The 11375-nt window shown below is 51.5% G+C and overlaps 1 long non-coding RNA gene and 1 other non-coding gene across 2 annotated transcripts; one reads left to right on the forward strand and one right to left on the reverse strand.

Annotated features, from left to right (window-relative positions):
• Positions 1 to 402: 402 nt before the first annotated feature.
• Positions 403 to 593, reverse strand: LOC123930388. Its single transcript, XR_006816098.1, has one exon. It is a non-coding gene; the product is annotated as a U2 spliceosomal RNA (small nuclear RNA).
• Positions 594 to 6224: 5631 nt separating this feature from the next.
• Positions 6225 to 10048, forward strand: LOC123930231. The gene is made up of 2 exons (XR_006816012.1): positions 6225 to 6865; positions 7614 to 10048. It is a non-coding gene; the product is annotated as an uncharacterized LOC123930231 (long non-coding RNA).
• Positions 10049 to 11375: the final 1327 nt, after the last annotated feature.

The following is an 11375-nucleotide window of genomic DNA, read 5'->3' on the forward strand; positions in this document are numbered from 1 at the left end:
AGACGAGTTTGGGTCACTTGCCTGCACTATGTCTATATATGGGTCACTTGCCTGCACTATGTCTATATATGGCACTTAGAAAAGCTCTCGCTTACCAAAATAAACTACTTAAAAGCCAGACAGACAAAAAAAAATAAAAGAGAAAAGAAAAATGATAAGCAAACAAAGACAGCCTGTTTGTTTCTTTCTCCCCCAACTACCCCAAAAGAAAAGCAACCTTTCCTAGGTTTACCTTAAGAAGAGTAAGTTCTCTACAACCCGCAGAGTTTCGTACAAGAAAACCTCACTTCCCAGAGAACAAAGCTTTGGACACAAAACAGCAACCAAATGAAATAAGCTTCAGAGACAACTAAGAAGAAAGTTAACAAGTCTGTCATTAGTGACCAGAAAAGTTTACCCCCGAGGGGGTGCACCGTTCCTGGAAGTACTGCAATACCAGGTCGATGCGTGGAGTGGACGGAGCAAGCTCCTATTCCATCTCCCTGCTCCAAAAATCCATTTAATATATTGTCCTCGGATAGAGGACGTATCAGATATTAAACTGATAAGAACAGATACTACACTTGATCTTAGCCAAAAGGCCGAGAAGCGATACCACACTCCCGTCCCTCGCCGCCACCGCCAAGTCGCCATCCATATTGCACTCACGGCGAGCCGCGGCGCGCCCAGCCCACGCCTCGCTTCGCTCCCGTCTCCGACAGCGCTATGGCGGCCATCGGTCAGGACGCTCTGCTGCAGAGATGTCCATTCTCCACATCTGAAAACAGAAATGGTGCTTCTGTGGCTGCTTTGTCGCCCGCGCCGATCGCCACTGCCAATTTGAATGCCCCGCCCCTTCCGCGCAGGGAGGCGTGGCCGCGCCCGAAAGGAACCCCGTGGGAGCAGAGCTCCTCTGCTGGAAAGCTTTTGCTGGCGTGAGGGGAAGACCCAGAGAAGTGGGCTTGTGTCCGGGGAGGACGAGGGCTGGGGCAGAGTCATCACTGTAGGACCCTGCTACAGGCTTGCTGGGTCCAGGCCGCTGGGAACCAGCGGAGAAACGCCTGGCTGTGGCCAGGTAGGAAGGGCTCCAGAGACAAGGTGGGCGGGAGGACAAGGGCCGGGAGACTGGGACCTGATAAGGTGGCCACCCTGCCCCATCCGCAGGGCCCTTGGGCACACTACCTAACCCCCTGAGCCTCAGTTGCTCCAGTGGAGAAGTGGTTGCCTTCAGACCTCCTTGATGGGATTTAGGGAACGCGACGTAGCTAATGAGGTGACCTTGGTGTCAGTCGCGAGAATATGGGTTCTGGGTTAGGGTTAGATGGAGCAAGGGACACGATAAAACACAAACATTCCTTGTTTGGGCTCACACCTGGGCTCAGTGCTTTCTTCATATCAAACTTGGCTAGTTTGCCTATGGATGGGGCAGTTGAGGCAGACAGGTGAAGCACGTTGCCCGAGACCATGGGCTTCGTGGAAGAAGCTGGCTGGGCCTGGGAAGCCGAGAGCGCAGGGCCTGGAAAGGGCACCAAGGAGACTTGATGCTTGTGTGTCCAGCCCACGAGGAGAGGAAGTGTTGCCCAGAGTGACACAGGTCTCCTTCCCGCAGACAGGCCGGAAGGTGGCAGCCCGTGCAGCCCCTGAGAGCGTTGGGTCCGAGTACCCAGTGGGACCTACTGTGTGTGTACCTTGGCCTCCTCGATTCACCCTCCCCCTTAGGTCCCTTATCTCTAACCTGGGAGCTGGCGAGATGAGAAATTATCGCACATCATTACTGGGGATAAGGAGACATGTTTGCAATAGACTATCCGGGAGAACCAAACGCAGGGAAACCAGCTCCGCAAGTCACTTCTCCGTAGCTTCCTTTTCTCCAAAGGGAGACTATGAACAGCCCGCCTGTAATCCCGACCTTCACCTTCCTTCCTCCACCCAGGGCCCCGGGTTCTCCCTTACCTGCCTTTCTTTTATTCCGGAGCAGCGTATCCCTGGACACCTAAACGTGAGTTTATATTGCCTTTTAGCTCAACAGCTCATAAGCCCTAGAGGGGGAACGGGGTGTGTTCTGTTTCCATTTGTATCTCCAGCGCTTTGAACGGCGCCTGGCATATCCCGGACACCCGGTGTACTTAGTTGAATAAATGAATGAATCAATATTATATCATGGGATACCTGCCTACAGAAAGGGATTAGCAAACTATTGGTCTTGTGGTCCTTAGGACCCTCCCTGTGTTCTACTACAGTTCTGCTCGCTTCCACGCTTAGGAGCCCATTGTGTGCTCACTACCTTTGCTTTGCGGGCATTCTTATCTTTAGAACGAGATGCTTTAGGTTGTAGAACAGCTCTTTCCCTCACTCGAAGGAGCATTTCCCATTGCAAATTAGTGATTTCCTTACATAGGTGGTGCCTGGTTGGCTCAGTGGGTGGAGCACGGGATTCTTGCTCTTAGAGTCTGAGTTCAAGCCCCATGTCGGGTGTGGTACCTACTTAAAGATGAAGAAACAAAGTATCTTTAAAAATGATTTCCTGGGGCCCCTGGGTGGCTCAGTGGGTTAAAGCCTCTGCCTTCGGCTCAGGTCATGATCCCAGGGTCCTGGGATCGAGCCCCACATCGGGCTCTCTGCTCAGCGGGGAGCCTGCTTCCTCCTCTCTCTCCCTGCCTGCCTCTCTGACTAGTTACAATCTCTGTCTATCAAATAAATAAATAAAATCTTTAAAAAAAAAAAAACGATTTCCTGGTGGGGCACCTGGGTGGCTCAGGGGGTTAAAGTCTCTGCCTTTGGCTCAGGTCATGATCTCAGGGTCTGGCGATGGAGCCCCACGTCGGGCTCTCTGCTTGGCGGGGAGCCTGCATCCCCCTCACCCCCACCTCTCTGCCTACTTGTGATCTCTGTCAAATAAAAAAATAAAAAAATCTTTAAAAAAAAATGATTTCCTGGGACACCTGGGTGACTCAGTCGGTTACGCCATTGCCTTCGGCTCAGGCCATGATTCCAGGGTCCTGGGATCCAGTCCTGTACATACACAGCCTGTATCGGGCTCCTTTTTCCGCAGGGAGCCTGTTTCTTTCCAGGCCTTTGCCTGCCACTCTGCCTGCTTGTGTGTGCTCTCTCTCTCTCTGACAAATAAATAAATAAAATATTTAAAAAAAATTTTAGGAATAAATAAATAAAAATGATTTTCAGGGCACCTGGGTGGCTCAGTGGGTTAAGCCTCTCCCTCCGTGCTAGTCATGATCTCAGGGTCCTGGGATGGAGCCCCTCATCAGGCTCTCTGCTCAGCGGGGAGCCTGCTTCCCCTCCCCCCCCCCCCCCCCCCCGCCTCTCTGTCCACTTGTGATCTCTCTCTGTGTCAAATAAATAAAATCTTTAAAAAGGAAAGAGTTTTGGGCGCCTGGGTGGCTCAGTGGTTTAGGCCACTGCCTTCGGCTCGGGTCATGATCTCAGGGTCCTGGGATCGAGTCCCGCATCGGGCTCTCTGCTCGGCAGGGAGCCTGCTTCCCTCTCACTCTCTCTGCTTGCCTCTCTGCCTACTTGTGTTCTCTCTCTGTCAAATAAATAAATAAAATCTTTAAAAAAAAAGAGTTTTTATTTTTTTAATTTTTTAAATATTTTATTTATTTGTCAGAGAGAGAGAGGGGAGCGAGAGTGAGCACAAGCAGACAGAGTGGCAGGCAGAGGCAGAGGGAGAAGCAGGTTCCCCGCCGAGCAAGGAGCCCGATGTGGGACTCGATCCCAGGACGCTGGGATCATGACCTGAGTCGAAGGCAGCTGCTCAACCAACTGAGCCACCCAGGTGTCCCTGAAATACAGAGTTTTAAAAAAAAAATGATTTCCTGTTCTAGTTCACGCACCGGCTTCTTATGAGTTTGGGTAATGTGGGTCTCCTTTAGCCAGCTCCCATCGATGGGCACAGACCGAAGTGCCTCCACAGTGAGGGCCAAACCGAGAGGGGACGGTCATGCCCTGTCAAAGCATCCTGCAATCTCGCCAGGGTTCCCCTGACTGTCGCTTCAGAGGAGGTGGGAATGATAAGCCGGGGACAGAGACTCCAGGGGCACAGCTAGCTTTCTCAGCCACTGCCTGTTTCCCACAGCCTTGCCTGACTGTCTTGCTATCAGACTCTTGCATGACAGAGTAGCCAGTGGTGTCTTTAGGAGCAGGGATGTTCATTTGTCCTCATGCTTAAGATCCACTATCATTTTCTCTTCATAGTCTTCACCCACTGTCCTTTGAATTGTCGATCTTTTTGCATTTCCATCTCTAGCATGCTTTGTATGTGTCCTAGTGTGTGAGTTCTTTTTTTTTTTCCTAAGATTTTATTTATTTGACAGACAGAGATCACAAGTAGGGAGAGCGGTAGGCATAGAGAGAGGGGGGAGCAGGCTCCCTGCTGAGCAGAGAGCTCAATGTTGGGGGCTCCATCCCAGGACCCTGAGATCATGACTTCAGCCAAAGGCAGAGGCTTAACCCACTGAGCCACCCAGGCGCCCCCTAGTGTGTGAGTCCTGGTATAAATCTGACTATTTCTTCCGGTTGGCTCCCCAGTTGTCCCAGCATCATATTATGGCCCATCTAATATTGGTTTCAGATGCCACTTGTATCATATAAAAAAGTCCTGGTATGTATTTAGATCTGTTTCTGGATCTTTTGTTTTCTTTTTAAAGATTTAAAAAATATTTTATTTATTTATTTGACACAGCAAGAGAGGGAACACAAGCAGGGGGAGTAGGGGAGGAAGAAGCAGGGTTCCCGCTGAGCAGAGAGCTGGAAGCGGGGCTCCATCAGAGGCAAATGCAGCTGCTTAACGACTGATTCCCCCGCCTTTTTTTTTTTTAAGGATCTTATGTTTTTTTTATTTTGTTTTTAAAGATCTTATGCTTAAGTAACCTCTATATCCTCCAACTCTGAGATCCAAAGTTGCACGGTCTACCGACTGAGCCAGTCAGGCGCCCATAGATTTTTGTTTTGAAAAATCTTCTGATAACCTGTTTTTAAAAATTGTGATTCAGGGGTGCCTGGGTGGCTCAGTCGTTAAGCATCTGCCTTCGGCTCAGATCTTGATCCCAGAGTCCTGGGATGGAGCCCGAATAGGGCTCCCTTTGCTCCATGGGAAGCCGGCTTCTCCCTCTCCCACTCCCTCTGGTTGTGTTGCCTTTCTTGCTGTCTCTCTCTCTCTGCCAAATAGATCAATAAAATCTTTTAAAAAAAATTGTGATTCAGGGGCTCCTGGCGGTGCAGTCAATGAAGTATCCTTCTCTTGGCTTCGGCTCAGGTCAGGATCTCAGGGTCCTGGGATCCGATCTGTGCTCGGCTCAGAGTCTGAGATTCTCTACCCCCGTCCCTCTCAATTGTGTGCTCTCTCTTCTCAAATAAATAAATTTTTAAATAAAATCGTAAAATGAAACAACATTTTTGATCCAACTGATTCTTGGGTGTCACACCTGCTCTGGGATCACACAGGTGAACATGACCTTGTCCCTGTGGTCAGGGGCATCTGCCATGCTCTTCCATTCCTCTTCTGCTGCAATTCAACCCCAGCCACTCCTCACAGAGCCGTTGGGGACGCCAAGCGCAACCACAGAACGTCTGCCAGGGCCGAGACTGTCAACTTCAGGGGCTCCCAAGTGTTCTGTCCCCGGGGCTCCAGAGGGCTGTTGGGTCCCGGCATCCTCCAGTCCGGGCCTCACCGTGTAAGAGTGAGAGGAGGGGGATCGCGAAAGGGGTGCTGATGCAGCGCCTCGGGCCATGGAAGCGTCCGGTTGCCTATTTCTCCAAGAGACTAGACCCATTCGCATCAGGATGGCCCTGTGCCTAAGGAGCATCACGGCAGTAGCCTTGATGGTAAAGGACGCAGACAAACTCACTTTCGGGCAGCATCTGAAGGTAGTAACTCCTCATGCGATAGAGGGGGTCCTGAAGCACCCCCCTGGTAAGTGGATAACCAATGCCCGCCTGACCCATTACCAAGGACTCCTGTTAGATGCACCCCGGATCATCTTTGCCAAACCAGCTGTTCTAAATCCAGCCACCCTGCTGCTGACCCCAGATCTGGAAGCCCCCCTTGCATGACTGCCAGGAGATCATGGCAGAAATCACCCAGGTGGGCCCCGACCTCCAGGACGCCGCCCTTCCCAACAGTGGGTTGGTATGGTACACTGACGGAAGCAGCTTCGTTATGGACCGGGTGCGAAGGGCGGGCGCGGCGGTGGTCGCCAAGACGCGAGTGTCATTTGCAGCGCCTCGCTTCCCCTGGGGACTCAGCCCAGAAGGTCGAGCTGATTGCGCTGGCGGAGGCGCGGTCTACACCGATAGCCGCTAGGACATGGACAGGCGCCATCTACCGGGAGAGGGGCTTTGTTACAGCGGAAGGAAAGGAACTACGCAATCTCCCAGAGGTACAAAGGTTGCCGGCGGGCCTTGCAGAAGCCCCAGGCAGTTGCGGTTGTCCACGTCCCTGGACGCCAGTCTGCCCGAACCTCGGAGGCTGAGAGAAACCGGTGAGCAGATGAGACCGCCAAAAAAGCGGCAGTAGCTTCACCAGCCTTGGCACTCGCCCTGCCCGCACCCGAGCTCCCGCACCTGCCCCCGCGACCTGACTACACCCCAGAGGATCTGCAGTGGATCCAAAACCACCACTGCCCAGAGCCTGATCAGCATGGGTGCCATCGGGACCCAGAGGGAAGACTGATACTGCCGGCGAAACTAGGACTGTTGCTCCTTTCCAACCTGCACCAAGCCACCCATTTAGGAAAGAGGAAGTTACTGACAGTTCCCGAGTCCGCCGGCCTCCGGTTCCCCCGGCAAACCACCCAGATCCAGGAAATCGTGGGTCAGTGTGTTGGGTGCCGGGCTATGAGACCCGGTAGAAAGGGACCCCTACACACAGGTACGAGGGTAGCGGGGAGGGCGCTGGGATGGAGCTGGGAGGTGGATTTTACTAAGGTAACACCTGGGAGGTATGGGTATAAGTACTTGCTGGTATTGGTTGATACTTTTTCAGGCTGGGTGGAAGCCTTCCCCACTAAACGAGAGACTGCCCAGGTTGTTGCTAAGGCATTACTGGAAGAAATCATACCCCGATATGGGGTCCCCGAGGTTTTAGGGTCTGATAACAGCCCGGCTTTCATCTCAAAGTCCTACAAGGACTGGCCCAAGCGGTGGGGACCAATTGAAAGTTACGTTGTGAATATAATCCCCAGAGCTCAGGGCAGGTAAAAAGGATGAATCGGATCCTAAAGGAGACCTTGTCTAAATTGGCCATCGAGACTGGTGGGGGCTGGGTGACCCTCCTACCCTATGCTATCTTCCGGGTTCGGAACTCCCCATATGTGCACGGATTGACTCCCTTTGAAATCCTGTCTGGGGGACCACCCCCCATTGTTGTCCGTACTCTACTGGACCGAGACCCTAATGTGGCCCCAAATTATCTGGCCAGTCGAAAGGCCCTACAGGAAGTTCAACATGAGAGCTGGCCCCTGGTGCACTCTTTGTATGAGACAGAGGACACACTGAATCCGGAACATGGCACCGTCCCAAGGGATTGGGTATGGGTAAGGAGACACAAGACCCGAACCTTAGAAGAGAGATGGAAAGGTCCTTATGTGGTTGTTCTGGTTACCCCCACTGCCTTAAAGGTTGACGGCATTGGGCTTTGGGTCCACCACTCTCACGTACGCCTAGCTGCCTAGCCACCCAGCCGGCGCAGAGACAAGCCAGGGAATGGACCGTGCGGCAACACCCTGATAACCCCCTAAAGCTACAGCTCTCTAGACCTCAGGGACGCACCGAATCTCCCGCCCGGTCCGACGATGAAGTGGCTACTGGTCCTGACCCTGCTCAACAACTGGAAAAGAAACCACGCAGAAACCGATCCTCATCAACCTTATAAGCAGACATGGATCCTGACCGATGGGGAGACTGGTAGGATTCTCAACGAAACCACCCACATGGCCCTACTATCCACATGGTGGCCAGACTTGGCCTTCTGCTTCAGAGACATTAACCCTGTTTACAAGTCCACGGCACCCAATTTAGCCCGAAGCTATGGATTCTATGCCTGCCCGGGACAGTCTGAGGGCCAACAATGTGGTGGGGTCCAGTATTCCTTCTGTAAAAGTTGGGCCTGCGTCACCTCTAATGACGGGGATTGGAAGTGGGCGGTTTCACGACCAGACTCTCTAACATTTGCTTTTGTTAATCAAGGGGCGCCTAGAGGGGCGACTGTTCCTCTCCTTCGAGGCTCCTGTTCCCCTCAAGACTCAGACAGGATCCAGGTTCGGTTCACTGACCAAGGAAAGCAGGAAGGGGTTCAAAATTGGATTCAAGGAAAACAGTGGGGAATAGTGTTCTACAAATACGGGGGACATGTGGGATCCACTATTTTTATCAGATTAAAGGTTGAGACACCACAGGCAAGCAGTGCTCAGGTAGGTCCAAATGAGGTATTGGCTCCTCCCGCCCCTACCAAGAACCCAGGTAACAAGGACATCTCGAAAGGGACCATGGAACCCCAGACTACTACCTCTGTAATCTCCCCGGCACCTGCTACGCAGGCCGCCAAGGACCCCTTGTAGAAACTGATGTGTACTGTATATGAGACCCTTAACACTACCAGCCCTAACCTCGCGGCCTCGTGCTGGCTATGTTATGATGTAAAGCCTCCGTTTTATGAAGCTATGGAACTTAATACCGCCTATAATGTACCATCTAGTACAAACCCCTCTCAGTGTTTACGGGGGGTACTGTAAAATCGACTTAACCCTGCAGCAAGTGAGCAGTAACGGGACCTGCTTAGGGAAAGTGCCACGAGTTAAACAAGGTTTATGTGCTTCCATAAATAGCACCCCTAGTTGGGAAAGTAACTCAAAGTGGCTAATCCCAGAAAGTGATGGATGGTGGATATGTTCAAGGACTGGCCTCACCCCGTGCCTCTCAACCTCGGTCTTTAATGCCTCTAAGGAATTCTGGGTCCTGGTGACTGTGATGCCCGGCATCCTCTACCACCCCGAGGAGAGCATGTATTCTCACTGAAATAGAGACACAGTGAGAAAAGTAAGAGAGCGCCCATCATTGCACTAACCATTGCTACCCTGTTCAGCTTAGGAATCGCTGGGGCCGGGCTCGGCATAGCCTCCCTGGCCACTCAACAAGCATGTATGACATCCCTGAGGGCGGCCATAGATGGGGATATAAAAAGAATAGAGACCTCTATTAGTCATTTAGAGAAATCTCTCACCTCCCTATCCGAGGTAGTACTCCAGAATATAAGAGGGCTTGATTTGTTGTTCCTCCAACAAGGGGGACTGCGTGCCGTGTTAGGAGAAGAATGCTGCTTTTATACTGACCATTTGCGGGTAGTGCAAGAATCCGTGGCTAAGGTGAGAAAAGGATTAGCCAAGAGGAAGAAGGAGAGGGAGGCACAGGAGAACTGGTTTAAGGCTTGGTTTAATAGGTCCCCCTTGGTTCACCACCCTAGTTTCTACCCTAGTTGGCCCATTTGTTTTGCTTGTGCTCATTCTAACTTTTGGCCCTTGCATTCTAAATAAGCTTATTGGTTTTGTAAAAGATCATATTAATACCATCCAGCTCATGGTCTTGAGACAGCAGTATGAGAGGTTGCCCGCTCCTGAGGACCCCTAAGGCTGCCCTGTGAATGAGCCAGATTCCTCATTATAAACCACTAAAGGGGGGAATATAAGAGTGGCCATCTTAAAGGCCGGGAAGCCATTTTACTGAGCGACCCCCTGGCCAACACTGTGGACGTGACTTGAGAGAAGAGGAGCTAGCTAAAACCTGAAAAACAACTTAATCGTGAACACCAGGATGTGGGCGGTTGCATCACTGGGACCAGATGTTCTGGTTTAAAAGAGCTTATCTTGCTATCCCACCAGGATGTGGCGCAAGCCAAAAATATGTATGGTCCTTAAAGCTATGGAAAATTACTATAAGCTGGATGTTTTGAAAATGCTGTATAAACCCTTGGCTTTGAGTGCTCGGGGTCCTTGTTGAAACCCGCTGCGCCGACTTGGACCCCAGCTAGCTGGAAATAAACCTCGCTGTGTGACTTGCATTATTGTGAGTGTCCTCTGTCCTTTGAGGGGTGGTCGACTCCGGACCGTATCCCTTCTGCCTGGTCCTGCAGTGACCCTGCCTTCATCTCAAGGTCTACACTGTACTCTTCCACGGCTCTGTGAGGTCCTTTCCATCACCTCAGCTTTCAGAACAAGTTGAAGAGACCCGGTTGGAGAGACTGACCATTTTGTTTCCTCGGACTTCCTCTCCCTTTTCTCTGACCCCTCCCTCTCCCTCTCCGTCCTTCTCCCCTTTCCTTTTCCCAGTTACAAACAAAAGCTTTTGCTTCTAGGACTTCTAAGACATGCGTCAGAACTGGGTCAGTTGGTCTGACTTGTCAGTGGGGAAAGGAGGTTGCTTTTTTCTAGCGACAGCCAGCTAAGCTGGGGTCACACATACCCCATTTAAAAAAGGACTCAAGGTGGGAGTTTGCCACAGTCTTGCTGCTCAAAGTGTGGTCCCCAGACCAGCAGCACTGGGAGTCCCGTGAGCATGTTGGAAATGCAGAACCACAGGCTTTTTAACAAGACTTGTGTGTACACAGCAGTCTGAAAAGTGTTCTGCAAGGGAGTTGATGGCTGAGGGAGAGAGGCAGAGAGAAGCAGCACACACAGTTTTCAGGATCTCAACTTTCACTACCAACACCGCCAACCCAATTCCTCACCAGTCTTCTCTGACTCTTCCCTTCTACAGCCCTGAGGAGAGTCTCAAGTTTCTAGAATCTTCTGGTGGCAAGACAGAGAAAAGGAGGGTGTCCATTCAGTGGGGTGGAGTCTTGTGGCCAACCGGATGACCAAGAAAGATTTCTTGAGACATCCTGGGTGCAAAATGGCAGTTTATTAAAACAAGTGGACAGGACCCCTGTGCAAAAAGAGCTGCACTGAGGGCCTGTGGAGGGGCCCATTATATACCTACAAGTTGGGTGGGGGAGGTAAAGAAAAAGGGAGGTTTCTCAAAAGAACTTTCATATACTAAAGAGGACCTAGGAGAGAGCTAAGGCCTTACCATCTTCAAGGTAAGGTTGTTTTTCCCCTCAAGCAAGGCATTAACATTAAGAGTGTTGGAAGCCTCCTGGAAGAAGGTCATGCCTGTCACACCCTGGAGTGGGGGTGGGGGGAGGGTGCCCGGTGTCCCCTTCTGCTTTGTCTTCAGCCGGCCTTCTCCCTCCTCACCCATACCGTAGGCCATGTTTGGTGTTTTCTTTTTAGGTCCTTAGTGACTGAGGAGCTTGCAAGAACTGGGGATGAGATAGGGGAAAAGCATAGAAGAATCTGATTAATGAGGTGCCCCTGAACGTTCCCTGAGAGACGTGAACAAAGAAGTGC

This window comes from Meles meles, chromosome 18 (genome assembly GCF_922984935.1).
Source record: "Meles meles chromosome 18, mMelMel3.1 paternal haplotype, whole genome shotgun sequence".
In the NCBI taxonomy this organism is placed as follows: domain Eukaryota; kingdom Metazoa; phylum Chordata; class Mammalia; order Carnivora; family Mustelidae; genus Meles; species Meles meles.